General features: G+C 35.7%; 1 long non-coding RNA gene and 1 pseudogene across 1 annotated transcript; both read left to right on the top strand.

Moving 5' to 3' along the window:
- The first annotated feature begins 3,123 nt into the window (after positions 1-3,123).
- Positions 3,124-4,406, top strand: LOC122004109. Its single transcript, XR_006118217.1, has 2 exons — positions 3,124-4,074; positions 4,321-4,406. It is a non-coding gene; the product is annotated as an uncharacterized LOC122004109 (long non-coding RNA).
- An 871-nt stretch (positions 4,407-5,277) lies between these two features.
- LOC122007578 lies at positions 5,278-5,349 on the top strand (annotated as a pseudogene).
- Positions 5,350-19,269: the final 13,920 nt, after the last annotated feature.

The raw sequence follows: 19,269 nt of genomic DNA, 5'->3' as shown, positions 1-19,269 counted from the left end.
GGTTTCGCCTTTTGCTGCAATGATTGAGATTGACTCCACCAATGAGATCACTAAAATCGTCACCTCGGCTGTGCTCTCCGCCATGCATCAGCTGGATTGTCCCTGTCATGGGCTTTCTCGACCTACTCGGAAACCCTCAACATGACCAAAAACAAGTTTTAAGTGGTGAGAGATCATTATGCTGCTACCAAAGTAATGGCAGTAGCGAAGATCAAAGAGGGTATCATTGAGGCTGCAACTCATCCGGTCATTCTTGTGGAATTGTTGCAAGCTTGGGGCGTGTCCTACTCAAAAGACCTAGACGTTATTTGATTCTCAACACTAGGTGTATCTTCGTGTGTGAAGAGTCTTTGCTAGCGTTGAGGCGAATGTCCAACAATTGTTATTAGATTTTGTTAAGTGTCAGAGGATCTTCCTTCTGAGCTACCACTATAGTTGATTTACCATCAAAAGTGTAGCAACAAGCACAATAGCCTTTAATGTGAAGCACTTAAGCCTTATTTTGTGGATTCTGATGACATGAATTTAAACTCAAAGATGAATTCTTTTCAACCCAGGGCAATTGATATAGGAGGTTCCTATAGGATATAAATGAACGCTAGATACGCGCACGCGCGCGCAGGGGAGGTGAATAGCGTTAATAAGTTTTAAAATAAATGAGCAGATAGTAACTGAATCAATAAGATTTAGCATAACAGAAATAATAAATTAAATTAGACTAATTCGATTAAGTAAGACAAAGACAATAATAATATCTAACAGTTTAACCATCTAACCCAAGAAGTATAGATACGTAGTAATTTAAAAAAGTAATTCTTATTTCTAATTTTTCCTAGGTGGAGAAACTTGATAGAAAAAGAATCTGAAAAGTTATGCATAATAAAATAGATTAAGACAATACTAAAATAAATGAAAATATTATTCTAGGTGTTCCTGATCAGAAATGAAGTACAAGTTGCAGCGTGTCGTGACACATAGGGCGAAAGAGTACTTTGAGCACAATAATAAGAGTAAATTGTTTGTAGATTCGATGTGTTGAAGCTCTGCCTTGAAGCTCCTTATATAGGACTCTCTTGGTCGATTGGGAGTCTCTCGGTCACTTGTGTAGGTGCTAACGTAACTATAATTTGTTGAACCCCCAAGGTTATTTTTGGTGTAATCAACCAAGTTTAGGTTATGTCCTGTTATGTTTTGATCCCTGTGTCTAAGTGTGCAAGAGCTTAAGAGCATAGAAAGTCAAGCGGAAGACGCAACTAGCGAGAAGGAAGACATGGGAGAGAGTCAATGGGCTCGGTGCGTCCGAGGGACGAGATACTGTGGAAGAGTACACCAGTGGACGAGAAGGACGTGTGCGACGTTCGAGGGACGAGAAGTCGGAGCGGAAGCCTGCTCAAGGAGAGAGCCGAAAATTAGGTTCGGGTGAGCCCTATTTCGGTTGACCAAAATCACCCAGGCAATCGAAGCAGCAGAAAAGCTAAAGTGGAGCTATGGAACTGCTAGAGACGCCTTCAACAGGGGTTGAAGGCACCTCCGCGACCTTCAGGCAGAAGGTGCCTTCAATGGTTGAAGGCGCCTTCAACTAGCCATGGAAGGCGCCTTCAACTAGCCATGGAAGGCTCCTTCGATCAGACAATTCTGGCCGTTGCGGAAAAGGATAAAGTTTTATCCTTGGCCTCGCTGGAGGCGTCTCCCAGCCCTATGGGAGGCGCCTTCAGCCCGCGGATAAGATTTTCTAGGGGTTATAAAAAGACCCATGGACCTAGGGAAAAAGCAATAACTTTTGTATTCATTTCCTAGTAATTTTCTGAGCTACTAACAAGTGCAAGATGCTTCTCTGCCTTCACCGAAGGAAACTTTTTAAGAGCTTTCATTTGTCTTGGATTAACAACCATCTAAGTTGTAACCAAGTAAATTCTGGTGTCTCTTTCTTAGTTTCTAATTGCTTAATTTTATTTGCTATTGTTGCTAATCTGAGTTGAAAGTTAGAGAATGTGTTTGTTTTAGTGTTTCAGGCAACTCAACCCTCTCCAGCTGGCTTACCCGGCCCTACATAATTTTTATCCGATAGCTAACGTTAACTTTAGCTTCTCGATCGACTGGACCGTTCTCGATCGCATATAAAGGGGTCAAATCTCATCTTGACCCAACTTGATCGAGTTACCGATAAGTTTATCTTCCCAATTTCCTGAAAACCACTCCAGTCACCTGTATACTCTGGTCTTTTGTACCCCATACGATTGTCTGAATCCTCTAAAATATCTTTGTTGAGGGTTAACATTAGTCAATCACCCTTGGACACCATCCGGTTGTCTGAAACTGTGGAGCATGCTTTCCTACAGTGGTTACACTTAATGAATATAATATAGAATATAAAGTTACTTGTAGTTACTTAACTAGATTAACCCATCTAGTTTGGTTTTGCTAAGTAATCAACCTCCAGCTGATTCTACACACTTAGATTTGTGCTAAGAAATTAGTCTCTAACTGATTCCACACACTTGGACTTTTGCCAAGCAATTAGCCTTCAGCTAATTCCACACAGTTGGACTTGAGACATCTAGCACCCAGCTGAGAATTTGTTTGTCAAGTTTTAATCACTTAGACTTGCTTCACCTAGTCTCTAGTTAGGAATTTGTTTGTCAAGCCTTAATCACTTGGACTTGATTCACCTAGCCTCTAGTTAGGAATTTTGTCTGCTAAATCTTAATCACTTGGACTTAATTCACCTAGTCTCCAGCTACGAATTTGTCTGCTTGGGTTCCAACCAAGACTTGCTCATGCTTGATTCCCAACCTGAACTTAGATGCCTAAATTCACTAGGACTTGATCACTACTTGGTTCACAACTAGGACTTTTAACACCTGTCAAGCATTGTACATGCAATGTAAAATACCGAACTAAATAATAATTAAATAATAAGATTTAATAGGCTAATAGCCTTAACGGAATTTTTAGGAAATTTTAGAAATTTTCTGAGATTTAATTGGAGCTTGTAAGACGTAGGTTAAGGGGATAAATTATTGGATCAAGATAAAGTCTGTTTAAATAATTTGATTTAAACAAGAAAATATTTAATTTTTTTAAATGTTTTCTTTTTCCTTTTCTATAAAAACCTGCCCGAGCCCTAACCTTAATGGGCGAAAACCTTTCCCTTCTTCATGCGACGCCGCCGACCCTCCTCCCTCCCTCTCGCACTCGCACGCGCAGGCGACGCTGTGCGTCGTGCCATCGCCAACTCCTCGTCGGCCAACAACAGCCTCCACCGCCGGCCTCTCTTCTCTCTCGGAGCCATGCCGATCTCCCTCTTGCGAGACCTCACAGACCACAACCGTCGATCCTCTTCCCTCCATGTTGTGCCCCAACGGATCCGGCAAGTATTCTTTCTCCTAGTAGCTTGGTTTTGGGACAGATTTGGATGTGTGAACCAAACTTGATGTAGTTCTCTTTCGGCAACATAGTTTGAAATTCTGGGCAGATTTATAGATCGGAAATTTGTCTTCGATGTTGACTGGTTGTGGCAAACTGGTTTTGAATTCTAGATTAATTTGGAAGACTATGAATTGAGTTTGATGTTGGTTCTCTTGTGGCCTGTTGGATTGAGATTTCACAGTAGACTTAAAGGTTGAGAATTGATTTCGAAGTCATCTTGTTTTCTTCAAGATAGTAGTAACTTTGTAACAGATTTGGTAGGATGTGTATCATTTTCAATATTGTGAACACTCCTTCGTATTGGTTTGAAATTCTAGTACGGACTTGGAAGTAAGGGAATTGGTGTAGATTTAATAGTTGTTTTTTTTGTTTTCTCTAGCTATGCATGATTAGATTGAAACATCATAAAAATGTAGTTAGGTAACCATCTGATGATGTCTCATTTTCCGTAAAGGTTCAATTAATTATTGTGCATGTATGTTGGCAAGTATTACTTCTTCTTGTAGGTAAGGATTTGGGAGTCGTTTAAGGGGTTGGGAAGCCTCTTTCGGTGGTGACCAAAGGAAGGGATGGAAGGTTGGGATTTGATGGAGATGAGGGTTATTCTTCTTCTTGGTGATTTTCGGCCGCCTAGAACAGATTTAGGTGGGTGAATGGGTTACAATATTTCTTTGTTTTATGGTGATTCGGAAATTCTAGCTTAGATTCAATGGGTTGTAATCGAATTCGATGTTGGTTCTATTTTGGGCATGCTAGTCTCAGATTTCTGGATGGATTTAGATGAATCGAGGTTTATAGTTGGATTGGGATTCTTCCCTAATTAAGTTGGGTTTGAGTTTGGCTAGTTGGTGCTTATGAAATTAGCTAAGTTGTACAATATATAATTTACAGGATGTCATTTCGGGATGAGCACTCCGACGCGGGGATTGTTTAGCTCGAGCTATATACTAAAGGCGGGTACTTCTTACTTTGTTTTCTTTTAGTACTTTGACCTTAGTGCATGAATTATTTTTGGATAAGGACTGTTTTTACCTTGACTCCATTCTTATTTTCCTGCGCTTGATACTTCCACGCAATCTTTGAGAAATTCGTTTCCACATCTATACAGTCTCTTTTGTTGTCCATGATTGGTAGCAGATACTAGATACCATATTTGTATGCTTTGACTGTTGCTTATTTATGTACGATATTGAGCATGCTGGCTTCATGTAGCATACTTGTTTCTGCTTATATATATATGATGACTGTTGCGTTGTTTGCATCATGTCATTGCATGCATGCCGCATCCTCGGCCACTCGAGAGAGTGGTAGCTGGAGTTGATACCGCTTGTCCTGTCGTGCCGCACTCGGCCACTTGCAGTTGGTGGTAGCTGGAGTTGTGAGCAGCAGGGACCCCCTTCGCTGTGTAGCTAGTTAGCTACTCAGCACCTGTCCATCCGGTCACTCGTAGGAGTGGCGGCCTTTGATGTATTTGTGCTTGTATTAGCCCTAGGGGGCAAGTATCTTGAGCATGATCCGAACTTCCACAAGTTTCGCACACACACTATTGCATTGGCTGTGTTGTTCCCCATGGTCTCAAACTTCTTGGTCAGAGCATCCAGCCTTGCGGACATGAGTGTGACTGCATACATGTCAAATTTTCCTGATGCCTTTATTGGATTCTCAAAAAAGGATCCTCTAGATCTTTCGGTTGCCCACTGATGATGGTTCTGGGCCACATTCTCTATTATGTCTTCAGCTTCATCAAGACTCTTGTTCATCAACGCCCCTCCTGTTGCAGAATTGAGGGATATCTTCGTGTGATAATTGATTCAATTGTAGAACGTGTGTAGCACCAATCACTTCTTGAGGCCATGATGGGGGCACTGTCTCAACATACTCTTGAATCTGTCTCATGCTTTGAATAACGATTCTGAGTCTGCCTGTTTGAAGCTTGCAATTAAATTCCTCATATGTGCAGTTTTACTTGGCGGGTAAAATTTATCCAGAAATTTATGCTCACACTGCTCCCAAGATGTAATGATGTTTGCTGGTAAAGAATTAAGTCACTACTTGGTTCTGTCTTTTAGGGAAAATCTAAAAAGAAGTAACCTTACTGTTTCTGAAGGGACCCCGTTCACTTTCATAGTACTACAGATCTCATAGAAAAGCTCCAAGTGATGATTGAAATCATCGTACCGTCCTCCTCCAAATTGTTTTTACTGAACCATGTGGATCACTGCAGACTTGATTTCAAAATTGTTAGCTTCAATTGGTGGTCGGGTGATGATAGATTGAAACCCTCGTGCATAGGGTGTTGCGTAGTTCTTCAAAAGTTTGTCAGTCATTTCTGAAGTTTCTTGTTATTCTGGGAGTTTTTGCAAGTTTCTTCTCCTCAGGAAAGTTCTATCAATTTCTGGATCGAACGACAGAAGTTTTCCTGAAAGATTAGCTCTTTGCATGAAAAAAAAATATATTGAATAATCTAAGTGCAGAATAAAAGAAAGAGTATATATATATATATATATATATATAATAAAAATGCAGAAAGTAAAGTGTGAAATAAAGAAAAACAAGGTTTAGTCTAATCCAATATGATTATCACTAATGTTATAGGCACAGTCCCCGACGACGACACAAAAAACTTGTTACGCTTTCGCAAGTGCACGGATACGTTGTTAGTAATAAAAGATTATCGATCCAACGAGAACTGGTTACAAGCACTAGCGATTGTTCATGTAGAATTAGCTAAACTACCGATGGTTGTAAGTGAACTATTTCTTGAGAAGAAAAGAACTTGGGAAGTAGATGTGAGAACTGATTGTTGGATCGAGACGCGCTAGAGGGGGGGTGAATAGCGCTCGTGGCTATTTGTTCGATTATCGGAAACGTAAGAATTATCGGAGTAATTAAGCAGCGGAATAAAACAAAGTAAGCACACAGAGACAGGAGGATTTTTACTTCGTTCGGAGCCTTGATCGACTCCTACTCGAAGGCCCGCGATCCTTGATCGCTTCCGGTGGGCAACAACTATAAGCTTGTTAAAAGATTACAATTATGAGTACAAATAAAAGCTATAAATATTATACCGACAACAAGAAATGCTAAATCTGAAGCTTCGGGTTGTCGGGCACTTGTAGCAGCACTTCGGAGCGTCTTTTGGAGCAGCACGTTGATGAAAGATCACTTGGAATTCGTTGTTCTGAAGTGCTGGTCGAAACCCCCTTATAAAGGGTGTTCAAGGCGCCTTGAAGGCTGTTCAGCTTTTCACCCGGTCTTCCGCGTGGATCAAAACCGACCTGGTCGAATTTCATCCATTCAAGGCGCCTTATAGCCCTCTCAAGGCACCTTCCAAGGCGCCTTCTTCTTTCTTCAAGGCTGTTAACCAAGCCACCGAGGCGCCTCCAAGCTTGTCGAGGCGCCTCCGCCTACTGCTCATCCGAGGCTTTAGGTTGCTCCTTTACACCGCAAGATACGTTAGTCCCAAACACTATCCCGCAACACAAAGTTAGCACAATACACATGATAAATGAAGTATAGATGGTCTCCGGACCGTCTGACTTCGGGTTTCCAACCGAAACCCTAGGTCGACTGACGCCTACTGCTCCTCTTGGGAACGCGTCCTCACCTACTCCACTCGTGAGATTTACTTGCTCATCGATCCTCGATCGACTGGACTTTTGCTCAAGACTCGATGCTTCCGGACTTTCACTGACATCCGCTTCCCGGCTAGTCAGGTCTTTCACCGGTTCATGACACCGAACTTTCCACCTAGGGTTACCACCCCTAGGACTTTTGCCTGACTTCGAGACTTTTCGAGGGTTACCACCCCTTGGACTAACCACTGGGTTACCACCCCTAGGGTTTTCCCCTGCCTAACCTCAGTTAGGACTTTTGCCTAAGTACACTTAGGACTTTCCTGAAACACTCATTCAGACATATTAGATACAAGAGAATCTTAACTTTGAATCCCTTTGCCATTATCAAAACTTAGGTTCGATCGTCGGATGCTTCCTGCACCAACAATCTCCCCCTTTTTGATTATGGCAACAAAAATTCAAAGTTAAGAAAATAATGCCATTAAAAGATAAGCATGAAAATACAAGCATAATGATAGTTAAGTGCAGAGCTAAATTAAGTGCAGAGCTAAATTAAGTGCAGAGCTCCCCCTTAATATAAAGACTCCCCCTTAATAAAAGCTCACTTTTTAAAATTTGAATTTCTTTCAATTTTCTTTAATTCTTTGAATTCTTTAATTCTTTGAATTCTTTGAATTCTTTAATTCTTTGAATTTTCTTCTACTCTCCCCCTTTGCCATATATCAAAAATCAGTTGAAAGCAAGTTTTAAGATTTTAAGAAAACAATCTTTTTGAGAGAAGGTAGAAGAAGGATAATATATGGATATATGGATGATTTCGAATGATGCCTTTAGCCACTTTTGAGACTTGGTTGTTTTTAGAAGGACATACCTAACTAAAGTTAGAAAAACTTAGCTAGATTTTTTTTTTAAAAAATTTTGGAGCCAAATTGTTTGTAAAGAAATTTGAAGTCTCAATTTACTTAGCAAAAGTCTTTTGAAAGCCATGAGTTAAATTTTGCAAGTAAAGAAATATGCTTTTTAATCCTTTTAACTTAGAAAAGTATTTTAGCATTTAGAGTTAAAATTTATAAGGTGGCTAAGTTTGAGAAAGTTTGAAGGTTGCTATATGAGTCACTTTAGCTAAGCCTTTTGCAAACAATGAATTTTGAGAATGTAGGTTCAGTTTAAAAAGGTACTTAGCTTAAAGGCTTAATTTTGAAAAATAGGAGTAAGATCTTGTTAATTTTTAGGATGAAGAGGGAGTAGATAAATGTTTAATTTAGGTTATTTATTTTAGTTGGTCTTTAAGTCCAAGCATGAGGTTAAATAGATTTTAAGTTATCCAGATTGTTTTGTTCAGGTATCAGAGCCCTAAAGTATGAGCATGCTCAAACTTCAAATCTCCATTTCCTTCAGGGCTAATTCCATATTCTTGTAAGTCTAGTAAATTCAGGGGAGCAAGATTTTCAAGTTAGTTTTTCAAGTATTTTTCAAAGGATTTTGAAATTAGTTTTTTAACGATTTTTCAAAGGTTTTTGAATAAGTTTTCCAACTATTTTTCAAAGGATTTTGAAATTAGTTTTTTTTTTCATTCAAAGATTTTGAAATGATTTTGAAAGTAATTTTGAAAAGATTTTGAAAAATTTTGAAAAAGATTTTTAAATAATTTTTAAATAATTTTGAAATTGATTTTGAAAAGATTTTTAAATAATTTTGAAAAGATTTTTGAAAAGATTTTTAAATAATTTTGAAAAGATTTTTAAATAATTTTGAAATTGATTTTGAAAAGATTTTGAATAATTTTGAAAAAGATTTTGATAATTTTGAAAAAGATTTTTAAAATAATTTTGAAAAAGATTTTTAAAAGATTTTGAATAATTTTGAAAAAGATTTTTAAATAATTTTGAAAAGATTTTTGAAAAGATTTTTAAATAATTTTGAAAAGATTTTTAAATAATTTTGAAAAGATTTTTAAATAATTTTAAAATTGATTTTGAAAAGATTTTGAATAATTTTGAAAAATATTTTGAATAATTTTCAAAAATATTTTGAATAATTTTGAAAAAGATTTTTAAAATAATTTTGAAAAAGATTTTTAAAATAATTTTGAAAAAGATTTTTAAATAATTTTGAAATTGATTTTGAAAAGATTTTTAAATAATTTTGAAAAGATTTTGAAATTTTAAGTTTCTTAGTCATCTCACCCGATCTAAGTTTTCAATCAGGTAATCCTATAATTGTTGTGAGATGAATTGAGGTTCAATTTAAGGGTTTGGTTTAACTTTGTGTTAGATTCATGTGTAGCTTTGGGTTCAACAAGTAAGCATTCTTTGGATAAACTTTTGGGCTATGGTGAGTCACAAGGAACTCATTAAAGTAACCATGCCTTCGAGGTTTTCCAAATAGTCCTACCCATTGAACTTAATACTAAACCTTGGTCTAACTAGTTAGGATCCATTTAAGGGTAACTTCGGTCAGTTCCACTTGGCCAAATGCACCAGGTCGAAGCCATATCTTCCTAGACATGCGATCAAACTCAAATTAAGTTAGGATCCATTTAAGGGTATCAACAATCTCCCCCTTTTTGATGTGATCAAACTCAAATTAAGTTAGGGTAAACCATAAATAAAATAGCAATAAAAATTTTTGCAAGAATGAAAAGTACAAATATTAAAATTTTAAAATTGTACTACCTCCCCTAGACTGAATCTTACTTCTCTTCCTTTTGATAACATTAAATGGGGTAAATTCTACTTAACAATGACAAAAAGTCCAAAGAAAAAAATATGATAGTTTAAGTTTCACAAAAAAACTTTAAGTTGAAAACAAACTCTGATGTTTTAATAATATGAAAGTTGGCCCAAAAAAAATTTGAAAAAATTTATAAATAATTTAAAAAGAATTTGATAAACATTGAAAGCATGATAATTCCATGTTTAACAATTAGTCAATTAAACATTTATTTCTGTAATTGGCTTCCATGTTGCGGTAAGACATTAGACCTTCTTGGTTATTGGAGCAACAACCACTTTCTAGACAAAGCCTCTTAAAGAAATTAAACATTTAATTTTCTTTCTGAAAGTCCTACTTCCCATTTTAATTTATGTAAAATTTTGGAACCCAATATAGGTTCCTTCCAACTGGGTTAATCAGAAATTTCTTAGGTACATATTTATGTGATATCTTTCTAATTTGACCCTTATGGTATTTAAAATACCAATTTAAATTATTATATCTCCTAATATTTTGATTATTTGAGTATGCACGATTTTTTAAGTATTCTATTTCAGTTTCCAATTTGTCATTTTCTAATTTCAAATTATCAAACAACTCTACGGGGCAAGTATTGGCTAATTATCTTTTCAAGTCTATATTTTATTTTTCTAATTTTACTAAGTCATTAGAAAGACTCTTAATAAATTTAAATAACTTTTCAAGAGATAAGACACGTACCTAACTTACCTCGTATTCTGATGCTCCCCTTTCATCGTAGCTTTCCTCTGATGAACCTCTCCCTTCGTCGATGCTCATTTTTGAGCTAGTTTCGTTTTCCTTTTGATGGTCTACCATTAGGGCTAGTCCGACGTAGGCTTCGATTTCATATTCGGAGGACGACGATTCATCCCATGTGGCTTTTAGACTGTGCTTGGGCCGAGCTGACTTCTTGTTCTTTTCTTTGTCTTTGTTTTTCAATTTTGGGCAGTCATCCTTGATGTACCCCTCTTCATTGCAGTTGTAGCATTGAACCTTCCTTTTGTTACGATAATGCTTTCTCGTCTGCGATTTAAATTTATTAGATTTAAAAAATTTATTAATTTTTTTTACTAGTAGGGTCACTTCATCTTTGTTGATCAACGCGTCAGAGTCAGGATCTTCCTTATTGGCTTTTAAGGCAATATTTTTGTTCAACTTTTCGATTTCTTTAGAATCTGCACATCGAGTTTCGTGAAGTCAAAAGTAGAAAACAAATTCTTTAGAGTACTTATCTCTGTTAGAGTGTATACTAAAAGCCTAGCTTTTGGTATAAACATTTATCTAGAAATAAGAATCACATTGGTCAAATGTCTACATTTATGATAAATGTAGTTGTTCAATTAATTTATATTGTAGATAACATGGTGTGTGGTGTCACACACAGAGGATCATGTTATCAGTACCTTATAAATTATAAATAGTAACTCACGACCATAATGGAAAGGAATGTAATTAGGTATTAGTTTATCTTAACTATATAATTACACTAGTACACTTAGAGTGTATTGAGTAGGACCATTTGAGGTCGTTTCTTTTATACTGGCTTTATAAAGAAACAAAGACCTCGGTTATTATGGAAGTGTGTACTCTTAATCCTAATATAATAACAAGCACATATATTTGATATTTATTTCTTTAATTTATCAATGGGTGAGATTTAGTTCGATAAATCAATAAGCCCGATAAGTTGGGAAATGATATCACTTATAGTGTGTGTTGTTGATTATAGAAGGAAACTGTGTCCTAGAGATACTAGGTTGATAATGTCCTCAAGAGGAGCTCATAAAGATTGTCATGTTAAACCCTGCAGGTGGACTTAGTCCGACATGATAATAAGGTTGAGTGGTACTACTCTTGGACTTAGATATTAATTAAATGAGTTGTCAACTCACTTAATTAAGGGACATTCGATATCTTAAACACGGGAGACTAACACACTCATAATAAGAAGGAGCCCAAAATGTAATTTGGGATCGGTGCAATGATAGTTCTCTAGTGGAATGAATTATCATTGATAAAATTAAGTTGTGTGTGGTGAACACGGATGCTTAATTTTATCGGGAGACCAAAATCAATTCCTCCTCTCGGTCCCTATCGTAGCCTCTTATTTATAGAGTACTATACCCACCTATACCCACCTTCATACCCATAGTTATAGGTTGGCCAAGCTAGCTCGAGGATCAAGCTAGCCTACCAAACCATTGTTCGTGGGTGGTACTTAGTCGAACCCAAGCTTAGGTGGTCCCTATTTAATTTAAAGAATTTTAATTTTAAAATTTTCTTATGTGAAAATATAATTTATCAAGAGATTAAAATTAAAATATCTCTTTTATAAATCTCTTAAAGATTAAAGAAAGAGATTAAATCTCTTTCCTTATTTAGATTAGAAAGGATATTTTATTTCTCTTTTTATAAATTATTCACATGTTGAAAATTAAAATTATAGAAATTTCTTTTATAAACCAATCATAAAAGGGATAAAAATTATTGGAGAAATTTTTTTATAAATTTCGGAGACAAATTAGGAAGTTTTAATTAATTAAAACTCTCCTTGTTTTGTTTTTAAAGTGGTTACCATTGTGTTTAAAAGAAGAAAATTGTTTTAATTAAAATAATATTTCTTTACATGGAAAAGAATTAAGGAAATTTTGTAATTAAATTTCCTAATTTTAGCCAAGGAATATAAAAGAAGAGGTGAGGGTTTCATGGGAACAACCTCTATTATTTTCCTCCTTTTTTTCCTGGTGGTGGCCCTTTCCTTTCTCTCTTCTCCTCTTGTTGGTCGAAACCTATCTTCTTGGTGGAGCTTTTGTTTGTGGCCTGATCAAGGAAGGAGAAGAAGGAGAAAGCAAGTCTAGTCTCTAGCATCCCTTGAGTTTGGTTGGTGTTTTGTTCTTCGTCCTTGGTGAAGCTTGATTGGCCGAACCTAGCTAGGAGAAGAAGAAGGTGCTATGGTTTCTCATCTCGGAAGATCGTTGCCACACAACGTCCGAGGTTAGAAGAGGAATACTAGAAGATCAAGAGGTCTTTCTAAAAGGTATAACTAGTAATTTTTCTTTCCGCATCATGTTAGTTATTTATGGAAATAATACCAAATACAAGAGGCTTACGATTCTAGTATTTTGAATATGTTTTCGAAGTTGTGTTCTTTTGTTTTTATTTTCCTTGTGATTTGATTGTTCTTTTTGGTTAACCTAAAGTTATTTTAGGAAATTAAATATTAGATTTCTATAAAAGGTTTTGTCAGTGGTGGTGGTTGCTCCCATATCCAAGAAGGCCACGTGCCTCGCCACGTCAGTACTGGGAACCAATTATGGAAATTAATATTTAATGGAATTAATAACTTAAGGCGATTTGGGTCGAACGTGTTAAGTTCCGCAGGAGATCCAAGTCAAAACCTAAAAGAACAAATAGATTAAGTTTTGATCAAATGTGTTAAGTTCCGCAGGTGATCCAAAATTTAATTTAAAAGAACACATGGTAGCTAGGAAAAGGTTCGGACTTTTGACAAAATTTTGTACAGAGGAACCTCTAGGCTTTCCGAGTAGCAACCAACAATTGGTATCGAGCTAGGGTTTTGCCTCAGTATTGGTATTAGTTTAATCACGCATACGCCATACATAATTTAGGCAGTGATAATAGTATATGCTAACTTTGTGGATGCAGATCCAACTATTATGGCTTATAGTTATTATGTGTGTGATCGATCCTTGGACATGTCAAGGGCATTTTATCTGTATGCATGATTATTAAAATACAGCAGGAGTTGTATTTAGTTTTATTAGGATTTTATTTTGATCTAGATACATATATACATTCCTTTTATGGAATATAGGATCAAATGTAAAATTCTATTTATGTCATGGATCGAATCTTGCAAAGCGTGGAACCTTCCGAGGACCAGAGGCGCAACTAACTAGAGCAAGATGGACGCGACGTGGCAAATACGGCAAAGAATGACGACAACACACTGAGGATAACTAGAGATAAAAGCCATAATAGTTGAAAATTAGATTTTCTATTTATTGCTTTTATATCTGTGTGCATGTTAGTATACATGACTAGTAGGCTAGCATAGTTAAAATTCCTCGCTTATAAATAACTAAGGGAGAGGGATTTTAAATAAACCCACGGTCTCCATTATCGGTTCAGAAGTGATGCAAACAAGCTCATGGCTCGAGTGCCTTCCTCCATAACGGATGAGCTTGTTTGTGGATCACTGGATAAACTTCCATTTTGGATGACTATAGGAAGTTAATTAAGAGCGTGTGATCTTCCCAACGGAAGGGGCATAACTTAGTGTCAAGTAATGGTATACACTTAGACACATCTAATAGTATCCTCCCATCGAGTCACCGCTATTATTTGTGTGACCAAATGAAACCAACTATTAATTTGTCATAAAACTAGGTTGACAAGATAATAAAATTAAAGGGTTAAAACCCTCTTATAAATGATTGATTTTTGTATACGTCCACACTAACGCGGCATACAAAATTAATGTTCGAGATAATTTTATTTGTCATAAAGATACGTTGACAAGATAGTTAATGGGTAAACCCTCCTTTACAAATGTTGAATTTGTTCACACTAACGTGGCATGCAAAATTCACGTGTTTGAGGTGTTGGTAAATTTAAATAATATTGTTTGAGGAATCAATGTTATTTTAAATTCAAAGAGTTTTGACCAAATATTTGATCAAAGATGATCAACTATTAATTTTATTCATTAAAAGTAAAGTTGACGAGATAATAAAATTAATGAATAAAATCTCCTCTTCGATTTAGATACACAAAATTCATGGAGATTTTAAGGAGTTGATCTGACCAAATGTTTTTGTGATTCTTAGGATGATTGACAATCCCTAGTAGTCATACTATAGAAAAGACTTAGTAGTCCCAATTGTAATGATTAGAAATAGGACTTGGACATTAAGGTAGACTGCCTTCTAGAACTAAGAACAATTTAGTGTATTTAATTCATTAGTGAAACATGTCTAGTGGTGTTATCTACCGTAACCCGGAGTGTAGATACAAGATGCCATTAATCATGTTCGCAATTCATTGTAGGTTCCGTGAAACCCGACAACTAAATGAAAGGTAAATCACCGTCCACACGGGCACTTCTGTAAAAGTGGTTGCAATGGGAGATGTTTATCCTTCGATAAGAATAAAATATGGATTTTAAGTAATTGTCTTTACGCACTAAGTTTAGAAAGAACCCGATTTCGGTTTCTAAACTATTATAGATATTATGTCATTTTGATAACAAAGTTGTTATCAAGAAAAATAGGAAAGTTATCTATTCTGGTATGATGGTTGACAATTTATAATCCAATAACTCCCACGATACAACAAATGGAAATTAGTAACACATCTTCTAATTTTAAGAAAAAGCAACCTTCGGAAATGAACCAATTATATCTTTGGCATCTAAAGCTAGGTTATACTCGAGTAGGATTCATTGGTAGCTGATGAACTTTTGGGTTCATTGGTAGTGGAAATCTTTCCAACCTACGAGTCTTACTTGGAAGGAAAATAACCAAGAAGCTTTTAAGTCCAAGGGGTATGGAGTCAAAGATATGTTGAAAACGGTTCATTCTGATTTGTGTGATCCTATGACTATCCAGACAAGAGGTAGTATTGAATATTTTGTCTATTTAATAGACAACCATTCAAGATACAAATAAATTTACTTAATGTACCGCAAAACTAAGTACTTTGATTAGTTCAAAGAGTACAAGGTTGATGCGGAGAAATGTTAAAGTAAAAAGTCACTATGGAATATCATAGTGGCAAGTACCTCTTGAGAGATTTTAGGAGTCACTTATCAAAAGTTGGATTTCAATCCCAACTAACTACATCTGGTACACCCCAACAGAATGGTGTAGTAGAAAGAAGGTAAAGGACTCTTATGGAATAATTAGATAGATGATGAGTTATTCAAAATTACCAAATTTGTTTTAAAGGATAAACTCGAAACGAAAGTGAACATAGTACCTTCCAAGTTAGAACTCTCTACTCATATAGAATTGCTGAATAGCCTATTTTGAAGCATATTCGGATTCGGGTAATCCAGAACATATGTTAAAGAGAGACAATGATAAGTTGGATAGGAGTTCACTTGTTTGTAAGTTATCCTAGATAAACAAAAGTAGGTTTATAGTCTTAAAATCGAAGGTCATTGTTAGCATCAATGATCGATTTTTAGAAAAGGACTATATAATGAACCACGTGCTCATAAGTAAATTTGTTCTTAAGGAAATAATAAAGGACATGCCTAACCTAGTACCAACTGTATAAGATGAGATACCACAAGAAAATCGCAACACGTATCACAAATGATACATACATAAAGTGTCTTGTCATAGTGGGAGGGTTGTTAGCAACCTAAATAGGTTCATGTTTTGGGAGAGTTTTGGACTCGATCCCTGAAGGACATAAACCTGATCTCCGACATACGACGAAGCACTCCAAGATAAATATGCATCTTGGCAAAGAGTAATGAATAATAGAATTAGAATATATATTCTAATAAAACTAAATTATAGAACCACCAAGTGGTGTAAAAGCCTTGGGTGTAAAAAGGTCTATAATAGAAAAGAGGATAGGCAGGAAGGTTGAAACCTTCAAAGCAAGGCTTGATGAAAAAGGAAACTTTTTTCACTGGTAGCCAAGCTTAAGTCTATCCGGATTCTTTTATCTATTTGGCAAGTGGATGTCAAGACAGCATTCCTTAATGGAAGTCTTGAAGAAAGTATCCATATAAAGCAACCAGAAGGGTTCATTGCAAAGGGCTAAGAGCATCTTGTGTAAAGCTCAATCAGTCTATGGACTGAGGCAAAGCTTCAAGGTCTTGGAACATCCGGTTTATCAAAGTAATTCAGACCTATGGATTTATTTAGTAACCGGATAAGTCTTGTGTATACAAAAGGTGTGATGGAAGCGTGGTGGTACGTAGATAACATTTTTGGTAGTTGGAAACAATATCAAAATGTTGTCAGAAGTAAGGGTATGGTTGTCCAAACAATTAGATATAAAGGACTTGGGAGAATGTATATATTCTTGAGATCAAAGTAATAAGGGATCGCAAGAAAAGAATATTTTACTTATCCCAAGCTTCATACATCGGAAAATTCCTTGCTCGTTTAAAGCATGCAAAACTCCAAGAAAGGTTTCTTACCTTTTTAGGATGGAGTAACTTTATCTAAAGATATGTCTCTGTAGACATTAAAGGAGATAAAGGAAATAAAGGCAGTTCTTTATGCTTCGGCTGTCGGAAGCCTAATGAATGCTATGCACGAGATAAGAAATCTGTTTTGCCAAGGGCATAGTTGGCAGATATCAAAGTAAATAGAAAAGACACATATTCAGTTTTACTTGGTTCAGAGTCTTTGGCAACTTCTACTCCAAGACCTAGGTCCTTTGAATATTTTCGATGGGTAATCCACTAATCAATACCTTTTTTTTACAAAAAGATAGTTTGGTAACAAGACTACCAACTTTAGAATATGATGTACATAAAGAAAACAAGAGTAATAAAAAAAACAACAACTGCATGTTACCCAAGTCTAGGCTCGTTTCAGCACGTAGCGACATCTTGTCGTTCTTCCTGTTGGAGTGTATACTGAAAGCCTAAGCTTTTGTAAATATTTGTTTTGAATAAAGAATCACATTTGGTCAAATATTCTACATTTGTTTGTAGTTGTTCAATTAATTTATATTGTAGATAACATAGCATGTGGTGTCACATGCAGAAGATAATATTATCAGTACCTTATAAATTATAAACAGTAGCTCACGACCAAAATGGAAAGGAACAAATCATTAGAAGGTCGTAGTGTAATTAGGTATCAGTTTATCTTGACTGTATAATTACACTAGTACACTTAGAGTGTATTGAGTAGAACCATTTGAGGTCGTTTCTTTTATACTGACTTTATAAAGGAACAAAAACCTCAGTTATTATGGAAGTGTGTGCTCTTAATCCTAATATAATAACAAGCATATATATTTGATATTTATTTCTTTAATTTATCAATGGGTGAGATTTAGTTCGATGAATCAATAAGCCCGATAAGTTGAGAAATGATATCACTTATAGTTTGTGTTGTTGATTATAGAAGGAAACTGTGTCCTAGAGATACTAGGTTGATAATGTCCCCAAGAAGAGCTCATAAGGATTGTCATGTTAAACCCTGCAGGTGGACTTAGTCCGACATGACAATAAGGTTGAGTGGTACTACTCTTAGACTTAGATATTAATTAAATGAGTTGTCAATATTAATTAAGTGGGCATTCGATATCTTAAACACAGGGAGACTAATACGCTCATAATAAGAAGGAGCCCAAAATGTAATTGGGATTGGTGCGGTAATAATAGTTCTCAGTGGAATGAATTATTATTGATAAAATTAAGTTGTGTGTTCGGGAGAACATGGGATGCTTAATTTTATCGGAGACCAAAACCAATTCCTCCTCTCATTCCCTATCGTAGCCTCTTATTTATGGAGTTCTATACCCACCTTCTATACCATGCTAGCCAAGCTAGCTGGGAACCAAGCTAGGGCCCCTAGGTATAAAATTGGGTGGCGGGCTTGAACCCAAGCTAGTGGGGCCAAATTAAATTAAAAGGATTTTAATTTTAATTTTATTATGTGGAAGAAATAATTTATTAAAGAGAATTAAAATTAAAATATCTCTCTTGTAAAAGATCTACAAAAATTAAAGAAAGAGATTAAATCTCTTTCCTTATTTGTAGATGAGATATTTTATTTTCTCTTTAAAATTATCCACATGTTGATAAAATTAAAATTATAGAAATTTCCTTTTATCAACCATGAAGAGATTTTTAAAGAGAAATTTTATTTTTAAAATTTCTAGGAAACAAATTAGGAAGTTTTAATTGTTGATTAAAACTGTCTAATTTTTTCATTAATGTGGTCGGCCATAAGATTTCAATTGGGAAATTTTATTTTATTTTCTCAATTAAATCATGTCAAGGAAATTGAGGAAATTTTATTGTAATTAAATTTCCTAATTTGCCTTCACCAAGGAATATAAAAGAAGGGTGAGGGTGCCTTCATCAACAACCTCTATTATTCTCCCTCTCCTTTCTTTGGTGTGGCCGACCAACATCTTCTTCCTTTCTTCCTGTTTGTGGTGACCGTCTATTGCTTGGAGCTCTTGTGGAGGTCGGATACTACTGGAGAAGAAGGAGAGAAAGCTCATATCTTGGAGCTTGGTTGGTGTTTTTCTTCTTCCTTGGTGAAGTTTTATTTTTGGCGAACCTAGCTAGGAGGAGAAGAAGGTGGTTGGTGGTTTCTCATCTCGGAAGATCGTTGCCCACACAACGTTCGAGGTTAGAAGAGGAATACGATAGAAGATCAAGAGGTTTTTCTACAAGGTATAACTAGTAATTTTTCTTTCCGCATCATACTAGTTATTTATGGAAATAATACCAAATACAAGAGGCTTACGATTCTAGAATTTCGAATATGTTTTTCGATGTTGTGTTCTTTTGTTT

This window comes from Zingiber officinale, chromosome 7B (assembly GCF_018446385.1).
Source record: "Zingiber officinale cultivar Zhangliang chromosome 7B, Zo_v1.1, whole genome shotgun sequence".
Classification (NCBI taxonomy): domain Eukaryota; kingdom Viridiplantae; phylum Streptophyta; class Magnoliopsida; order Zingiberales; family Zingiberaceae; genus Zingiber; species Zingiber officinale.
Note: the sequence above shows the minus strand (reverse complement) of the source record. Positions and strands in the feature narration are given on the sequence as shown.